The 18,953-nt window shown below is 39.0% G+C and overlaps 1 protein-coding gene across 3 annotated transcripts in view; it reads left to right on the plus strand.

Annotated features, from left to right (window-relative positions):
• Positions 1-18,953, plus strand: part of IQCM (IQ motif containing M) — a 648,904-nt gene that overhangs the window by 521,756 nt on the left and 108,195 nt on the right. The gene's annotated exons all lie outside the window — the stretch shown is intronic.

An 18,953-nucleotide genomic window follows, 5' to 3' on the forward strand; every position in this document is an offset into this window, starting at 1 on the left:
TATTTTCATATAATTTAATTTACAGTTCCAGTTTTAAAAGTTCTCACAATATCACATATTTTATTTTTCAAAAATAAAATTGCCACTTTTGCAACCGTATTTATGACATTCAAACATTTAAAAATGGATTCGATGCCCATCTTCAGGCAATCATATTATGACTTTCCTAGTCTTTAAATATTTTATTTTAGTGTTTTGGAGTCAAACAGTACTGAGTTTAAAGCTTGGCTCAATGGCCGTTTGCTTTCTGTTTCTTTGTGTAACTAATAGGCAATCTCCAAAAGAGAAACATGGTCTTGGTACTGTCTTTGGGTAATGGTTAATGGTACCAGTGTTGCCTGGGAGAGGATACTCATGGCTCACCCACTGCCTTTTCAAGAACAGACAGGCAGCTTGAAGGAAGCCTCTGCTGTGTGTAAATGCCCATGACCCTCTGTATACCCTCTTAGTTTCTCTCAAGTGTCCTCAATCCACAACTGCCCAAGGAAAGCCTCTTCTGGCCTGTAGTTCACCGTCACTTTCAATCCACCCAAATAGATGGTGTTTATGGAGTCCCTGAGCTCTTCTACTTGGATTTCAAAAGCCCACCCCTATTGCATAGAGAAGTGAATATGTCTCTGAGGGTCTCTTCTCTGTATGGTTTTATTGCCATTATTTCTCTCAGGAAAATCTTTGAAAATTCCATAAAGAAGACGATATCTTCCTCAGGTCTTTTTCTGTCACAGATTCCTCACACTCCCCATTTTGACATACTCTTGGTCATTTTTATTGTCATAAGAAGAGCAGTCATATGTTTGTGTACACACGGCATTCTACCCAGACCTCTAGGTCACTTTTATTTTTCCTTGTCTTGTGCTCTGTTGTAATTAAGAGTAAACTCCTTATAATGAAAAAGGACATGATACATATTTTCTAGGTAACAGTATTAGTCATTCTTAGGAACTGAGCACAGTACAAAGTACTTTGTATGTATTATCTGAGGGGATTCAAGACCATCTGTGGGTATATGCATCTGCCATTCACATTTACCAGATAGAGCAACTGAAGACTTCAGCAATTGTAATTTGCCGAGAGCCACATAAATAATAACTGGCAGATCCAGACAAGTGAAGCAATAAATGGTAAGGAAGATACGATTGGAAGAGACAGCACCATAGAGATTTAGGGGAGAAAGAGATCGCTGTGCAGTAGAGTGATGTAGGAAAGAAATTGGACCTAAATCACACCAGCAAGGGTTATGTTTGAAATCAAGAAATAAGTAGTGTTCACACCTATTAACTTGACATAAGGGATAAGAAGTCAGCTAATAGCTAACTTCTCAGTAAAGAATGAACAAAAAACAGATGTCACTCTGGGCTAAGGTAAGTGAATCATGTTCTCTAATCGTGGGACATCTTGGAAGATACTGGAGCTGGAAATGATGCAGTTTAAGTCATGGTTAGCAAAGACTAAATGTACAGGGTAAATTAGGCAGTAAAGACAAAAATAGGGAAAACATTGATGAGGGTCTGAACCAAAAGAAGGGTGAAAACAGACACAGATACATTCTCAGGAGTCCTCGTGGAGTGATAGATTATAGGGCACTGCAGAAAGAAAACATCAAAGATGGATTCCATAGAATACAATACAATGATTGAAAAATGAAATAATCCAGGAGCGCCTGGATGGCTCAGAAGGTTCAGCTTCCAACTTCGGTTCAGGTCATAATCTCATGGTTTGTGGGTTAGAGCCCCCGTGTCAGGCTTGGGCTCTGTGCTGACAGCTCGGAGCCTGGAGCCTGCTTCAGATTTATGGCTCCCTCTCTCTCTCTGCCCTTCCTCCACTCATGCTGTGTCTCTGTCTCTCAAAAAAATAAATAAATGTAAACAAAAAACTAAAAATGAAATAATCCAGGGGCGCCTGCGTGGCTCAGTCTGTTAAGTGTCCAACTTCGGCTCAGGTCATGATCTTGCAGTCCATGAGTTTGAGCCCCACATCAGGCTCTGTGCTGACAGCTCAGAGCCTGCTTCAGATTCTGTGTGTGTGTCTCTCTCTCTCTCTCTCTCTCTCTCTGGACCTTCCCTTTAAGCTCTCTCTCTCTCTCTCTCTCTCAAAAATAAACATTAAAAAATATGAAATAATCCAGTCTAATGCCTTCACTTTACAATCGAAGAAGCTGCAGTGAAGAGGAGAAATGCCCCGGATTTCTCAGCTGTTAGTAGTAAGGCTTCCTCACCACCCGCCAATTGTTCCTTTCACTGCCATACACTCCATATTTATGTGAGAGTCATAGAGACCTTTATGCCCAATCAGTGACCCGAGTTCTGGTTTTTCCAAGGCCCTGAATGTGGCAAAAAGAACAGTATAAAATTGAAATAATTCTCCATTTGCCGCATCTTTCGCGGGCAACTTCAGCCTTCACAGACATCTCTTACTATACCCCAGGTCATACTATGGTTCTTTCTATAATGCCTCAAATTTTCTGCTTACTTCTAAGTGTTAGACCATCCATACTTGACTTTATTTCATCTGAATATTTCCAGAGCAACCTTTAACAAAATATATAGTAATGTTTCTGAAAAAAAAATGGATTAAGAGTATATTTATTTAGATACAAGATTAAGAAAATGGAAGTCAGGAAAATGTTGAGCCATGTGGCTAACAGTTAACAGTAGGCAAGCTGTCTTCTTAGGGTTGTTGTGCTCACAAACAGGAGTTAAATCGCAAATAGCTGTATTATTTAGTATGATTTCCTAGATACAAAAAAGATCAGAGCTGTGACCTCTGGGACCCCTACCCTGGAGAAGATCAGATAAAGTGATATGATACTCGGTGCCCTAGAGTTTTCTAGGTGCGTACTGGGAGGAGGTGAAAGATTCTCTGCCACCCACTCCGCACACATACTCACTAAAATCGACAAATATTTATGGAACACCTGTGGTCTGCAAAACATTTGGTGAAATGCTGCAGAGGATACTAAGGTACCCAAGACAGAATGTCTGTCCTAAGGGGATTTGGGATCTAGTTTTAGCCATTCACCAGAAAGGCCATGAAGAAGAAAAATGTGCTTCCAGAACTGGAAAGGAGTAATGGGCAAAGAATAAAGCAAAATATGGAAGATAGTGTGTCCTCACGTGACTAAGCAACTTTGAAATTACTGCTTTTACTTAAAACCATACTTATTTCCATAAGACCCTTAAAAGTGAATAAGGAGAAAAGTATTTTACAGTCAGATACTTAATGTCTTCCCAGTGTTAAAATGAAACCATTTCTATGATATTTCATTAGCCTGCTTCATAAGAATGAAAGACTAGGGAGACTTCTCTGCTCTATTAAATAAGACTCTGGAAGAGCTAAGGCAGTCGTGAGAAATGGCGAAATCTTGCAGAGTTGCATATAAACTAGGCAGTCATATTAATAGATGTTTTTACAATTGGATTTCTCTTCACAATCATATTTTACTTAATTTTTCATGGCTAATTCTCTTTCTCTTTCTTTCTCTCTCTTACACACACACACACACACACACACACCCAGACACAAATGGTTTGTGGTCTATTAGCTTAGTCATGCAAAGAGAAACAAGAATGGGTGGTCTTGTTGGAGGAGCAAAGTGCTGACACCCTCAAATACAAAGAAGCAAGACACAAAAGTGGTGACAATGTGGGGGGCAGGGTGCAGAGATCCTTAGAGAGTTTTTGCAAGGCTTCAGAAAGCTATCTCTATATTCACAATGATGTTTCTGTCTTGTCAGCATTTTTTCTTTATTTGTGTTGGGCTTTATGACATATCTAAGAATAATAAATAATTTATAAGATGCAATAATGGCCTGGTACATTTCTGGCAGATTTAAAAAAAATTCTTCTCCAATAACTCATTTGATAAACTCTTGAATTCTTTTCTCTAGAACATTTTACACAACAATGCTTTGTTTTAAGGGTTGTCTATCAATGAGTTGCAAAGCATTCATTATGCATTCAAGCCTGCTTTTTTGTCTATCCCTTTCTTGCCTCCTTTTATTTTTCCCACTTAAGTGGCATTTTTCTGGGAGTAATCTGATTCTTTGGGATGTAAAATGAAATCATGCTAGAAAAAAATTAACTCTTTAGACTCACAAGGACAACTGCAGTCTTTTATAGCAATGATCACACTTCAAAATATGATTTGATTCAATACATGTTCTTTATCATTTGCTTACTCATCCCTACCCAGACACATGCACACATACAGGTAGTGATTAGACTTCTATGCTATGAAAAAGGAAAAACAACAGCATTTCCCATACATATGCCTAAGAACAATGACTTCTTGTTTTATCAGACACTTCCTGAATATATATGTATACTTAAGAGGCTGCCCTGACCATTGTCCAAAGTTAATCAGGGTGTGATTCTTCTCCTCTATTTACTTTTATAAACCTTATGGATAATCCCGAAGTAGGTAGCAGGGGATCAGAAAGGGTTCTGTCATCTTGATTATTTCTTGGACACAGTGTGGGAAGCTTAGCCTGTTGTCCTTTGTGATTAAGGTTATGCTCACATCCTACCATCAGCATGTCTGGTGCCAGGGAATGTGTTTCTAGAAGTAGAATTCTAGGTACACTATGTGATCCACATTTTCTGTTCTTTCCTGGAACTCTTTATAACCGAGGATTTAATTTGCAAACTGGCCAACTGTTGTTTGGCTATGAACCCAAGATTTTACACATCCAAATCAACTAGTCTTTATCATGAATGAGAAGGTTCAGGCAAAACAAGAATGAAGATAGAACTAAGCAATCCATCTATATTTAAAGATGGCCATGAATCACAGTGATAATGGGGGCATGGGAGATAACGGATTAAGATCTGAGAACAAAGGGATGCAGGAAGTACAGTGGGCAGTTGGCTAGCTCTCTTTTAAACAACTCCTGCAGTTTTTTAGAGATGAGTATGTATTCTAGTCATAGCAAATACTTACTCATCTCATTCTAGGGATGCAATGCATCAAACAAAGAACTCTGCACCTCTTTGGGAAGATGGAGATTCTTTTCCTCACATTTAACCATGTACTCTTTCTTGTAGACATGTGTAAACCCAATAGCTAATCTTTAAGTCAGAAGTTTTGACCTGTATTCTAGTTTCTCAATTCAAAGATGCTATTTATTCTAAGATGTGCCACCAATTAATAACTGCTTTTCTCTCTCTCTCTCTCTCCCTCCTCTCCCTCCCTCTCTCTCTCTCTCTCTCTCTCTCACACACACACACACACACACACACTCCACAATAACAACACTAAATGTGCACATCCAATGTAAGAGGTATTGTGATTTCATAAACATTAAAATTAAAAAGTGTGCTTCTAGGAATTGAGAACCATTGCTGGTCTCCAGTACAGAATTTTAACTTGAATGCCCCTATTGTAATGATGTAGACCCTTATTCATTCATGTAGGCATGCAGGCACACACTGAGGCCCTTCTACAGGTAAGCCATGCTCTACGTGTTGGGGCTATTTCAAAAATAAATTAAACTTGATCTCCTTCCCTCAAATACCTTATGGCTTAGAAGAGGACAAAACACATTATGTTCAATTAAGTACATTCCAAATGGAGATGATACTTCAAGCATAGCTGAGAAAAACCAAATAGTTGAGAAATAAATGCTAGGTTTGGAGTATTTATCTTAGGAAACCATTGCTTCTGATTTGGCTGGGGAGGGAGGGAAATGAATAAGGGAATCATTCTTGAAAAAGTGGCGTTTTTTTTTTTTTTTATGTACTGAATGATGAGTAGGATTTTGCACAACATTTTCACTGTAATGATTCAAATTTTCTTTAAAAATTAATTTTATCAAATCATTTTGCATTACCTGTTTTCAGCCTGAAATTTCATGTAATTTATCAAGGTAACGTTCAGAGTTGCAATTGTGTTGCCTGCCAGGCACCGGGCTTCATTTTTATTATGCTATGTTATCATTAGATGAGCATTGAACCAGCGTTCTTTAAACTCAGATTTACTGGGCACCTGCATGTGCTAATGTAGCACCCTAGGTAACTGATGTGTGACAAAATCCAAGACATGACTCCTGTCCTTGAAGAGACTCAGTCTTGTTTTGGAATTCTGATTGTTAACTAGAAACATAGCAGTGACACAAGATAGCATGTACTAACATGAGCTAGGAGAATTGGGGAAAATAGTCAATGTTGTAGGAAGAGAAAGGAGAGAAAAGTTTGTTTTCTCTGGGATGTCTCGTAGACTGTAACTTATAAAAATGGAAAGAGTTATGGGGCACCTGGGTGGCTTAGTCAGTTAAGCATCTGAGTTCAGCTCAGGTCATGATCTCATGGCTTGTGAGTGTGAGCCCCGCATCAGGCTCTGTGAGCCTGGAGCCTGCTTCGAATTCTGTGTCTCCTTCTCCCTTTGCCTCTCCCCCACTTGCGCTCCCTCTCTCTCTGTCTTTCAAAAAACGAATAAGAGTTAAAAATTGTCTAAAAAAATGGAAAGAGTTAGAAAGTAAAGAACTAGAACCTCCTAGAAGGAGATATAGTATAAACCAAACGACAGAGGAAGGGATTTTCATTATCCGGCGATCAGAAGTCGATCAGCTGGGTTGGAGATATGTTTATGTTGAGACATAGTGAGAGAATTAATAAAGATCAACAGTTTTGCACTGAGCACTTGCTGTTTGTCTGGAACAGGGATAGGCCTTGGAGGCAACATTACTAGGACACTATTTTGTTCTTTAACCCCCAATCTATTGGAGCTGACTGCCAAATTAATAGATCATACCACTCACTACCTTAGGTGGTCAAAATAATATGAGGGGTTACCAAGAGTACCTTGTGAAGATCTTGGGTTAGGGGAGATGTTTACAAAGCAGTAGTATTTGCAGCATAAAGGGAATGTCAGATGTCAGGAAAGAGCTAGGAAACTAATGCATAATCTCCTTTTAATAGTTATTTCTTTTCCTATCCATTAGACAGGAACATTAATATATGAATAAGACATCCCATATATAGAATTCTAACTAAATACTACCTTTAGCTAAACAGCAAGCTTAATGGTCTGTTTTCAGCAGATAACTATTATTTATAAACCAACCTAGTAAAGCTTACTCTTGGGGGATACATTTTCCATATTTTTGGCTGACATTTCTAGGTCCCTGAGCAGATCTTATTAGCTTGGTGATTTTAATCTCTGCCTTTTAAAAATGAAGGTCTTTGGCTCAGAATTTCTTCAGTTGATTTATACCATCCTTATACTTTTCATCATGCTGCTATCTCCCTGGTGATATTAAAGAATGATTATTGGGCTTGATCAACACCACAGGCTTCCTTTTGATTTAACAGTTGAATATACACAGGTTTTAGTGATCAGTTTAAAGTTCCTTATAAACTGTGTTTATATACTGAGCTCTTGAGACAGACTAAGCCACTTCTTAACCTTAAAAAGAGATGGGTGCCACTGTATTTTCTGTCACTTTAGGCAATATCACTTCTAGCGTTTATCAGCGATGGCCATTCCCCAACTAAAGTTCATTTAGGGTCTAAAACGAGGCTCTGGAAATGGCAGTATCAGTTCTTTCCTGTGTCTTTTTTTCTGTGTTACATATTCCTAGTTTACAAATAAACTGACATTTATATTAATCACCTCTCTAGAGCAAACATAGCTGAAGAAGGGCTAATACATCATCCCAAAAGTGCTACCTAAGTTCTAATTCCAAAATCTTTATTGCGGCTGATGATACATGGCATAAAGGAAAAGGGAAATTTGGGTTTTCACTGGTGTGGTAGCTTTGGGAAAGAAAATGTTCTCCGTTTTGGGATACATTTTCAAATATATTTTCAAAATGACTTTGATGAACCAATAAAATGAAACATCATAATGCATAGGTAGCATTTTTCTCAGAAGGTTATTTTAAGTGAATACATTAATAACTTTTGATCCTGGAATGGTTTTAGGACTCTTTGCTCAAGTCTAAAAATATAAGCAGCCATAAAGGAATGACCAAAATACTGACGGCATCAGGACCATACCCATAGGTTTAAATAGGCTTTTGAAAAAATGGCCTTAAATTTCAATAGTTTCTCACAAGATAAAAAACCTTCTGACAGAGTCTGAGAAATGTAGCCTTATACCTATAGATCATAATGAAGGTAAGACATGCAGTAGCCTGATCTTCAATCTTTTATAGCACTGAAACTTGGGACTGTCTAACGATGTTAAGGCAAGATGCTTAAAGCTGTCCATCAGCCTCTGAAACATCACCATAATTAAATTTCAAGGCTGTACTCCATAAATCTCTGGAATAGATATTAGGGTTGAAAAGGTCTCATTGATACGAATGGCATAAGTCATCTAGATGCCTAATAAGAGATGCCACCTTAAATATCATTCTTTGATTAACTCTGAAAGAAATACATCTACCAGGAGGGAGTGAGGGGCCACCTGAAGGTCTACTGGAAAGTAGGTGTTGCTTCTGATAAAAAGCAGTTATAAAGAGTAAATCCCAAGATAGGGAGGCAGAGCAAAACACAAAGACAGGTGGTGTTTCATATATGTGAGTACAAGGGCTGGGGAGAAAACAAGAAAAAAAATCACCTACTGATCTTTAGGAATGTACAGCCATTTTCACCAACATTCCCAGAGTCTTCCTCCAGATCCCATAAGGGGAGGCTTGGAACTGTTACTTTATGAAGTGCCATCTAATTCAAAAGACCCACTTTGCACGGAAGCGAAAGCTTCAATCTAGTTTCAACTGAAACTGCATCATTTCATTTTAAGCCTAGGCTAACAGGATCACTGTAAAGACACACAGATTAGTAACAGAGAGTCTTTATTTGGGCTTTAGCAGCACCATTATTTTTAGCTTTGCGAGTTTGAGCGATTTCTTTAGCCTACCAGAGCTTCATTTTCCATTTGTGAGAAAGGCATAATATCCATAGCCATCTTGTGTATTCCTAAATAAGAATAGGACTTTAAAAACTACAGTGTTAATGAAGATTGAGAATTGTTGCTATTATGAATCAATTTGTTCATAAAAGAGTTCATTTTTATTGGAAATACATTAGCTACATATTAGGAGTACTAACGAGAATAATTAACAAATAACTTGATCTTCAACTTTGACAAATGTTCCAGTGTATTTACTTATTTTCCATTGGGCTGACACATCAAGGCCCCTAACCCCTGTGAGTCTGTCTAGAGCTCAGGGACCCTGTGTCTGAAATTTGCCACATTTGCCACCAGATGGCACTGTGTAGCAAGTAAATACCACGTACCTGCACCACCGGTTGGTAATCCCCTGGACTCCTTTCAGCACAGGGAGAAGTAATTTATGGAAAAAATACTCATGGTGGGTGTTTATTTGCATATTGTGCATGATAATTTTAAAAGGCAATAAAGGTAGAATGCTATTGAAATCAACATGAAAACAACCAATATCTTATGCCATATTTGTGTGTTCTGAATGCATCTTATCCATTTTTCTGTGATTTTGAGGGAGTAAATGTTGTGGTTAGCCCAGTGCCTAGCTTCTCAATCATCTCTACACGAGTAAAAGTAGTTATCCACCTTCATCTTAAGTGATCGTAATTGAGATTTGTATTATGTAGTTTGTTAAGTTTTGCTGTTGTTGTTTTTATCTTCCAGGTGCAAGTATTTTCCCCAGTACTTTCTTGTCCCTGTGTTAAGTCTTGTCTATAACGCTGCTCCAAAAGCCTTCAGTAATAGGATAAGCTTGTCCTAAGTTCTCTTGTATTGGTAGCAAATATGGGGCAAGCAGGGTGTGGGGAGCAGTTTTTAAAATAGCAGCAGCTTCTTCAAACTCTTCTGTTCTCCTCAAAACTCAGGCTCTCTACCTCTCTTCCTATCTCCCATATCTGTTTGTTCCCCCCACCCCCTTTGGTTGTTGTTCCTCAGATAGTGCCTTGCAATCTTAGGTAAATCTTAGGTTTCTTCTGGTTCTGCTTCTGGTGCTGCTCTGACAGCACTCCAGAACCTAAGAGGTGAGTAATATAACACCGATTGCTTTCAGAATGATATATTTTTTTTGTTCCCAACATACAATCTAAGTGATTTCAGGCAACAAGTAAGTACTGAAATCCAAGTTGTTGGATTTTATGGTCCAGAAAGATCAATTAAGTTTTGACATCATCTGGAAGTTCATTTTTCCCACCTTGTCAAATCTCACTAATCCTGATAATGATCAGGAACAAGCTGTTTCTGGATCATTTGAGCCACAGAGTTCTCCCCTCTTCTGGACTCTATCACAGTCCCTATGATATGCTGCTTTGCATGGCTTAATAGTCTTTAATACCTGCATGGGGGCGCCTGGGTGGCTCAGGGTGGGTTAAGCATCTGACTTCGGCTCAGGTCATGATCTCACAGTTCATGGGTTTGAATCCCACATTGGGCTCTGTGCTGACAGCTCAGAGCCTGAAGCCTGCTTCAGATTCTGTATCTCCCTCTCTGTCTGCCCCTCCTCCTCTCCTGCTCTCTCTCTTTCTCTCTCTCTCTCAAAAATGAATAAACATTAAAAAATAATTTTAAAAAATGTGTATGTATTTTTACGGCCTGATTTGCTGGAAGTGATAGAAAAGCTAGTTTAACTTACAAAGTACTAAAATATGGAGTTTTAGTGATAGAAAAGCTAGTTTAACTTACAAAGTACTAAAATATGGAGTTTTTATTTCTTCTCTAATGAGGACTCTGAGACACCAGGGTCAACAGCCCTGCCATTCATTTGGAACTCTCTCATGAGCCCTATTTTTCCTTCTACTGGCTTAAAATCAGATGCAATGACTGAATCAGCCATCTTGGCTTGTAAGCTGGTCTTCAGAAAGGAAGCCCGTTTTAGCAGGAAAACCAGATAGCAGGAGTCCAGGTTGCTGATACACTGAGGAGAATCCTGTCAGCCTTTGGCACTTTGCCGAGATATTATAAGAGAGAAATAAGCTTCTCCTTTCTTGCAGTGGGTTGAATTATGTCCTCCCAAAAGATACGTCCATGTCCTAATCCCTAGAACCTGGGATTGTAACCTTATTTGGAGAAAGTCTTTACAAATGTGACTAAGTTAAGGCTCTCAAGATGAGAGCATCCTGAATTATCCAGGTGGGCCCCATATTCAATTACAAGTGTTCTTACAGCAGACACAGTGAAGGGAGACACACAGGCAGCAGAGAAGCCTCTGACACACAGAGGAGGAGAAGATATGAAGACAAGAACCAGATATTAGAGTGATCCAGCTGTAGGGCCTGTGGGAAGCCACTAGAAGATGGAAAAGGTAAGGGAAGAATCTCCATTAGAGCCTCTAGAGGGAGCATGGCCCTACTAATACCTTGATTTTGGACATTTGCCCATTTGCCCCCCCCCCCCCCAAGCTGTGAAAGAATACATTTTTGTTGTTTAAAATCACTAAACTTGTGATAGTTTTATACAGCAGTGTTAGGAACAAATATACTTGTTTAGGTGGCTATATTTTGAATTTTCGTCACTTATAAAGTAACCTAATTCTAAATAATAGTTTCCCAAACTATATTGCAAACATGTTGAAATCAAAGATTTAATCTTACGATTGCTCATATCCCTCACATGCATGTTCAAGTGTTAGTGGCACTACATTTGCATTGCTCCTGATTCTGAAGGGAATGGGTGTTTAGCACAGACTTCTAGTCTCAAACAAAACTTGGGAGAATTTCAGGAAGAGGCCTTATTAATTATCATTATTACTGCCTATCAAAACACATAAGCTAAAGCAAAATATGGGTGAGAGCAAAGTAAAATCTGGAGTGGCAAATCCAAGTTTTGGGTATGCTAATATGTTGCTGTCTAGTGCAGGGTTTGGTTTACATTGTGAATGGAACGGACCTTTCTTTTTCACTCACCAATACTAAATAAAGACCAGCAGTTGTCTGCTGTACTTAGGTTTAACCTGCTTTCCAAGTTAATTGCTTTTCTTCCAATTTTAGCATCTTGAAGGTTTCCTCAGTTTTCTATCACGCTGATTTGCGGTTTATTTCGCTTGAATGCGAACTCACATATTTGAGGGGAGGTGGGTTCATGATTGTATTTAGTAAGATTTTGAAATAATCAATTAAAGCAACCTGAGAGTTTTCAGAAATGAGAATTAGAGCATTGTAGTGACTTACTGGTTTTTGTTAGGATCACATTAACTATGAGGAAATTTAAAAGATTTGTCTTAGATTCGAAGCTTATTTTGCTATTGAAGAGCTATGTGTTCTTAGAGAAGTAAATTCATGAGTCAAGGTCTCAATTTCTGTATATGTAATGGGGGAAGTATGTATAAAAATGCATGTATACATACATACTATGAACCAGTTATGTTTCATAAATTACATTATCATATTTTCTCCTCTCAAATCTAAAAGGTTGGCATTATTATATTGTATCTCCAGAGAAAACACAGTGACTTGTTTGAATCATTTGCCCATGATTACACACTAATAAGTATTAGAAACAGGGTTCAATCCCAGGTAGAACTCCAAAACTTGTTGCAAATTCATTATTAAAAATTTTCCTTGGGGGGCGCCTGGGTGGCTCAGTCAGTTAAGCATCTGACTTTAGCTCAGGTCATGATCTTGCAGTTAGTGAGTTCAAGCCCTGCATCGGGCTCTGTACTAATAGCTCAGAGCCTGACGCCTGCTTCGGATGCTGTGTCTCCCTCTCTCTGCCCCTCCCCTGCTCATGCTCTCTCTCTCAAAGAATAAATAAACATTAAAAAACACTTGAAAAAAATTTCCCTTGGAAAAACTTTCTTGATCCACCATTTTGTACAAAGATAAGCTATGACAAACTTGATGTTACCAGGTAATTACTGGCATTTGTACTCTGAGTAGAAACTATCTCTGAAACCATCATTTTGTCAATTTAATCATATCTGAAAATTCTTGTAGTTTATCCCATTACTACTTATCTCTCACTAAAGAAAGTAGAATATAATATTTGATGAATGCTACCTAATACTTACGATTTTAAACATGGACAATTCGTCTATATTTGTATTTTCTAATACATTCAGTTTTTAAGAGTACCTGGGCATTTGAAATCTGTCCAAGGCCTACCGTTGACTTAACAACTCCCTTCCAAAGATTCCCATTCATGATAATAGGACGAAGCTTGGAGCCCATTGTTTTCTGAAAGTGGATGATTACTGAAGTGCTAGGGATTTTAGTTCAAATAAAAAGCCTGGTTAATACCAGCTCCTCCCATGATTCCAAAAACCATCCACATTTAGATGCAGCTAAGTGTAGGAACTTTCATAAAATTAGACTCACCGTTTTCTTTTTTTAAGAAATTTTTTTTTCACGTTTATTTACTTTTGAGACAGAGAGAGACAGAGCATGAACGGGGGAGGGTCAGAGAGAGAGAGGGAGACACAGACTCTGAAACAGGCTCCAGGCTCTGAGCTGTCAGCACAGAGCCCGACGCGGGGCTTGAACTCACCTACCGGACCGCGAGATCATGACCTGAGCTGAAGTCAGCCGCTTAACCGACTGAGCCACCCAGGTGCCCCTAGACTCACCATTTTCTAGGAATAGGTAAGAAGCCACGTGGCTGACAAAATGTTATGGGAAATGTTGCAATGTCCCCTTCCCCTGGGATTATCTCTGTCGGGCGTTTCAGAGAGTGCACATTATCAAATGCTAGCTATTTGGAGTGCATCCATTTCCTTTTTGATTGTATTGGACATAACACATAAGATGCTATTGAAAGTCTACATTAATATTTAAATTGTCGAGAGATCCAAGAGTTCAGCTGTCAGCCTAATAATTGACATACACTGAACCAATGTTTGAATCAATTTACATTTTCAAAAAATAATTTCTGGTGCCAGTCTAGATAACTTAAACTTTATTAAAAAAAATTACACTAGAAAACACTCAAAGACTTTAAATAAAAAAGGATTAAACCTAATGAAAAGTAGCATGGAAAACTAAAAATAAATAAGAAGAGTTCTGCAATTGCCTGGCTATTCCTGTATAGAGGAGATGGTTTATTGGAAGGACGAAGAGCTGTCTGGGTAACAAGGAGCTAGCTCTCTGCCCTCGTGCCAAGCCAGTCTGAAGGAGGGCTCTTCAGGGGGTGCATTTATTCTTTAAGGCATTAGGAACTCATTTAATACCCTAAAATGGACTCATTATTTCCTCAAAGCAATGCTACAGCCCACCTAAAAAGACTTTCCTACAGAATCCCACAGTTTAAACTAATTAAATTCTGCATTATTTAGTTTAATGCACATCATTAAAGTCCTTTTTCTTCCTTGGGGGTGTGGTGAATTCAAATAATGATAATAATGCCTTGTGTTTATAAAGAACTTCTAAAGCTTTTTTCCATTTAGGATGTTGCTTGATCTTTAAAGTAAGGATACAAAGTTGCCTGTGCAAACAGCAAGGCCACAGCACACTCTCCAAGGGCAAGGGCCAAATCTGTGTTCTCCCCATACCTTGTGGAGGGGTCAGGGGTGATGAGACAGGTAACACCCATACTCACTGTTTGCCAGGGACTACTCTGCCCGTTTGTAAGAATCAACTGTTCCATCCTCAAAACTGTTCTCTGGGGCACATCCTATGGTTCTGGTTTTACAGAGGAGGCAGGTAAGGCACAAAGGAACTGAGTAACTTGCCAGACGTCCTGCAAGGAGACTTTGGTGGAGCTCTAGTGCTTTGGCTCTTGGCCACTATGTTTCATTTCATCCCAGTGGGAGCCTTCCTTGCAAGTTGAACACAAACCTCTGTTGCATTTGTGGAGGAATGCCGGGATGTTGTGAGCAGGCACAATACTGTTATCCCCAGTTAAGAGTTCAGAGGGAGCGCAAGTTCCTGGGTCCTCAATGCAGATTGTGCATCTGGAACTCAACCTAGTCACCTGATTCCCTCCCAGTATTCTCTCCAACTTAAGATTTCTGCTTTTTCCTATTTGTTCATCTACAAGCCACCTGTTCTAGTATTTTGTTTTTGATGTTTTAACTTGTGAATCCTATTAAGCTCATTATTGGACCACGCTCTGTACATTGGATTGTTATTCTATGTGACTACCGGTATCTTCCTCAGATGTTAGAGTGGCTCAGACTGCTCAGTGCAGACAGAACAGCATTCTTAATTGTTATCAAGTACATTAGAATAGATGCAATGCTAGAATGTTAAGTCCCTCTCCCCTGACACCTTCTTTATCTTTAGCACCATTCACTGTTGCCTGGGAATCAGAAGTGATGATCACTTCCTGAAAATAAATTAAAAATTTAAATTTGTTTAGGGGCACCCAGGTGGCTCAGTCAATTAAGCATCTGACTTGGGCTCAGGTCACGATCTTGAAGTTTGTGAGTTCGAGCCCTGCATCGGGATCTGTGCTGACAGCTCAGACCCTGGAGCATGTTTTGGATTCTGTCTCTCTCTGTCCCTCCCCCACTCACACACACACATACACACACACACACACACACACACACACACACACACTCCCTCTCTCTCTCTCTCAAAAATAAATAAACATTAAAAACATTTTTTAAAAAGGAAAGAAAATTTGTTTGTTTAGGCAAACTGTTTGTTAATCTTTCCATTCAAAAGCCAAAATTTGAATTTCCAATAAATTTGGCAATGAGAAGATCAACAACACAGTGTCCCTCCCTGGAATTTAGAGGGCTAGTTTCTGAGACAGATTGAGTTTGCTTACTGAAGAGGGTGGGAGCGTCTTGTCTAGCTGCATATTTTACAGGTCTATAATGGAAATTTTTAGGATACTTGTACTTCATGGCTAGAGACGTTCAACTCAGCATGATGCAAGGGACATGATAACCATATTTGGAGCAATGTTTTGAGAGGATAAAGTCTCTCCAGTCAAAGGAGAAGCAGACCAGTGTCTTGGTATTCTGGCACCTTCTTCACCCAAATGAAGGAGGGTCATGATGCTTTTGCATACACACCTACCCATTAGCCAAGAGACACATAACAAAAAGGAATTATAATTTTAGCCTGAGAATCCTTATTGATAAAGACTTTGTAATTCTACTGTTTGTCATAGGCCTGGCTTAAGTGAAGAACGATGGTCTTCAATGGTAGCAAGTATCAGTATTTGAAGGGCTACGACCACGTGCAATGCTATCTGTTCTTTCCTTTGCAGCTGAATGTGAACAGAGACCAACAGCAGCTTGTTCTAGAATGCCAGTTCTCAAAGAAAAAACAAAATTTATTTCCCCAAGTTGTCAGATTAGCACAGAAACACAGAAGAAATGGTCTGAGGCCATTTTCCATCACGGAGAAGATAACACAGAACAAAAGAGACACTCAGGAATGGAGTCTGGGCATTTCTGGGCAGGAAGGGCCCCTTCATTCTCTCTCTCTTTGCCATTCTGAATCTAACATCAATCCCTGAGCCTCTTGTCAGAGGTGATGAAAAATTAACAAGAGTTGTTAGGGTAGAATCTGGGGTATATACTCTGGATTGAGGTAAGCAGATGTGAGAAAGACTGTAAGTCCAAGGACACCTCTTTGAGGGATGTTTGCCACCAAGGGGAGCAAATGGATGGGCAAGAGCTAGTGGGGCACATCGGGGTCAAGTGAGACTTGCTGGTTTTATTTTGTTTTGTGGTTTAGATTGGAAATAATACAGCTTATTTGTATGCTGATAAAATTAACCTGGAAGAAATGAGAGCAATTACAGAGAAAGATGAGAGACAGGTGATCAATGCAGGAAGGAGCAGGAATTGGGGCAGATGGCAGTGGCTGGTCTTGCATATGAGTGGGCACACGAAACGGTTCACCACCTTTAACCAGAGGTAGTAACTGTATGGGGATAGATTAACGCGTAAATGTTCTATTTTCTAACTGGATCTTGGGCCAGGTTTCCCAGTCATGGAATTAGTTCTTCCTATGAATTACTATGCTGTCCGCCACCTGGGGTAAGCACCTTTCTCTGTTCAGCTTGGTCTTGTAAGCCATCACCTTTGACACCATGTTGCCAAATCCTAAGGTCAAGTCCCAACCTGCCTGATTCAATGTATCAAACACTATTTGATGTAGTTGTTTATCTACTGTCACCTACTTTTTCCTTTGGCGTTTGCAAGACAACAATTTCTTAGTTGTTGTCGTCGTCGTTGTTGTTGTTCTGTCCTACTGACTTTTTACTGGTTCCCTTCTTTCTAAATTCTGGCCAATTTCCTTTCATTGGTTTCCTCCCCTTCTCTTTTCTGTTTCCCCTGTGCATATAGTCCCTTTGCACCCCTGCACACAGCCTGGGTTGGTGGTAATGATGCTCGCATCACAATGAGAGCTGTAAAGGCGAGGGAGTTGTATTCAGTTACAGCATGCCACACTGGGTAATTCCAGGGTGCAGGCCATCCGTGACCTGGCATCAGAAGATCCAGGCAGTTATAGTGAAAGCATCATGGTTTCCCAGCACATATTTAGAACCAACAATCCAGCATTGTGGAGGAAAGTTAAAAGAAGCCTAATTGATACTCCCTGTTTCTGAGAGCAAGGCTGTCCACCCACACGTTATTTGATGGACGCCAAGTGTTTTGCAAACGTAAGAGTAGCTTTTTAAAAAACATACACTTCGGTATATTTTCCTTCAGATCTTTTACGTGACAGAATTCACATATTGCTTGGAAATCTTGTGTTTTCCTGGTGAATGTACACTTGGTACTGCAGAGAGATAACATGAATCCCCAGTTCTTTTATTTTTTTTCAGGTAGGGGTGGATTTATCCTTCAGTTTTCCCATCAATTTTTGCAAACTCTCAAGTAATTATTTATACTTAACTTAGAGTTATCAAATGAAATGTAAGGACCAAATTTTATTTTATTTTGTTATTAAAATTCATTTGAGTATAGTTGGAACACAATGTTACATTAGTTTCAGGTGTACAACATAATGATTCAACAAGCTTATACATTATGCTGTGCTCACCGTAAGTGTAGCTACCATCTGTCACCCTAATCATATTGTAATACCATTGGCTGTAGTTCCTATAATGTACCTTTTATTCCCATGGCTTATTCATTCCATAACTGGGAGCCTGAACCTCCTTCTCCCCTCACCCATTTTGCTCATCCCCCTACCATTCTCCTCACTGGCAACCATCAGCTCTCAGTATTTGTTCACTGGCAACCATCAGCTCTCAGTATTTATAGGTTTGATTCTGCTTTTTGTTGGTTTATTTCTTTGGCTTATTTTTATTTTTGTATCCTACATGTAAGTGAAATCATACGGTATTTCTCTTTCTCTGTCTGATTTCACTTATCATAATACTCTCTAGGTCCATCTAGGTTGTCACAAATGGCAAAATCTCGACCTTTTTTAATGACTGAGTAACATTCTGTTCTGTATACCACATCTTCCTTTTTTCATTCATGTATTAGTGGACATTTGGGCTGTTTTCATATCTTGGCTGTTGTAAACAATGCCATAGTAAACATTGGGTGCATATTTCTTTTTTGATTGGTGTTTTCATTTTCTTTGAGTAGATACCTAGTGGTGGAATTATTGGATCATATGGTATTTCTCTTGTTAAGCTTTAAGGGAATTCCATACCCTTTTCCACAATGGCTGTACCAATTTACATTTCCACCAAGAGTGCGCTCCTTTTTTTTCCCACATCCCTACAAACACTTGTTATTTCTTGTCTTTTTGATTCTAGCCACTCTGACAGGTGATATAAATTGCAGTTTTGATTTGCATTTCCCAGATGATTAGTGATGTTGAGCATCTTTTCATGTGTCTGGCCATCTGTGTGTCAAGTTTTATTTAAAGAATGTACATATAGTGGGCTGACTTTATTTTATTCATAATTTTCCAAATTGTGTATTCATACCTTCTTCAGGAACGCTAACTTGTCACAAGTGGATTCATTTGAACTTCTCCATTATCTATCTTCTGAATTATACATAGATTAGCCCTGAAGTAGACAAAATGTTAGAAGTCATGAAGAAGAGGATAAAGAGACCATGATATTGAATAATCCCAGAGTAAGGTTAAGGA

The sequence above is a fragment of the Acinonyx jubatus genome, chromosome B1 (assembly GCF_027475565.1).
Source record: "Acinonyx jubatus isolate Ajub_Pintada_27869175 chromosome B1, VMU_Ajub_asm_v1.0, whole genome shotgun sequence".
NCBI classification, from domain to species: domain Eukaryota; kingdom Metazoa; phylum Chordata; class Mammalia; order Carnivora; family Felidae; genus Acinonyx; species Acinonyx jubatus.